Below are 1,412 nucleotides of genomic sequence, written 5' to 3'. Positions count from 1 at the left end.
TCCCCCCTTCACTTTAGGTGGCTGTGTGGTAAGAAGTTTGCTTCCCAACCACAGGGCTCCGGGTTCAGTGGGCAAGTGGCTTCTACTCTAGCTCAGGAACGGTCAAAACCTTGAGTGCATTTGATAGACGGAAACTGAAAGAAGCCCAGTGTGTCTGTGTGTGGGTGTGGGTGTGGGTGTGTGTCAGTCACATCGCCGCTTTATAACCATTATTGGTGTGTTTAAACTCCTGTAACATAGCTAGCGGTTCGGCAAAAAAGACCGATAGAATAAGTTCCAGACTTTAAAAGAAAAATACTAGCATTGATTCATTCGACTAAAAGATTTTTAAGACGGTGCTCCAGCATGGCCGCAGTTTGATGACTGAAAGATAAGATTTATTTGTTACTGGTGCACTTTAATGCTGTTGACATGTCTGGCTTTTATCATCAATAAGAGACATCGACTAAGAATTTAGTCGTGCGTGAAATTAGCTCTTAAGATTAGACAGTTTCTGGCGTGGTGGTGATCTTGGAATCCTGCTCAATCTGTTTAGTTCAGCTCTTCTCTTAGTTTAGCGTCACATCAGAAATCCATTTCCTCTCTTTTACAAGATTTCTAAGCTTTAGATGCGTGCATCTAATGATTCTTCCATACATCTATTGCTGTGCATACTTGGGCAAATGATCAGATACCCGGGAGTCACTGGTTGTTTAGTGCCTTGTGATTTGATCGACATTGATCAAGCTTTGCCCTGTGTCCAGGTGGCAACTCGACTGACTCCACCGGTCATCTCTTTAGCCACAGCCAGCAAATTGATCTTACAGCTGTTCAGCTAATCTCCCCTGTGTAATATATATATGGCTATTTTTGAAATTAACGGACAAGTGGCTGAGTACTCCACAGACACGCGTACCCTTAACGTAGTTCTCAGGAAGATTCAGCATGAAAAAGAATGTGACAAGGCTGACCCTTTTGAATTACAAGTACAACTCATTTATGCCAGCTGAGTGGACTGGAGCAGTGTGAAATAAAATGTTTTGCTCAAGGACACAACGTGTCGCCGAGAATTGAACTCACGACCTTATGATCGTAAACCTAATACACTAACCACTATGCCATAAACACCTAACTCTCCCCCGTCATCTGCTTTCCTATTCCCGTTGATTCTAACAATGTCAACTACAATTCTTCATTCTATAGAAATGATAATTATCATCCTTCTATCCATGATGTCGCTGGGGGGAAAAAATCAGTTTAATCTCAGAATTGCCAACGTCATAGAAAATTCGAAAAACAATCCTCATTGCATTCTTTCTCTTCTAAAAAATCTTTCTGAATCTTTTGCAGGAATTTTGGAAGAATTTAATGAAGAGTGTGGACATGTTTGGTCCGACTCGCTGGCCACCTGGAATGTTTCGAATTCCTCCAAG

This window comes from Octopus bimaculoides, chromosome 2 (genome assembly GCF_001194135.2).
Source record: "Octopus bimaculoides isolate UCB-OBI-ISO-001 chromosome 2, ASM119413v2, whole genome shotgun sequence".
In the NCBI taxonomy this organism is placed as follows: domain Eukaryota; kingdom Metazoa; phylum Mollusca; class Cephalopoda; order Octopoda; family Octopodidae; genus Octopus; species Octopus bimaculoides.
Note: the sequence above shows the minus strand (reverse complement) of the source record.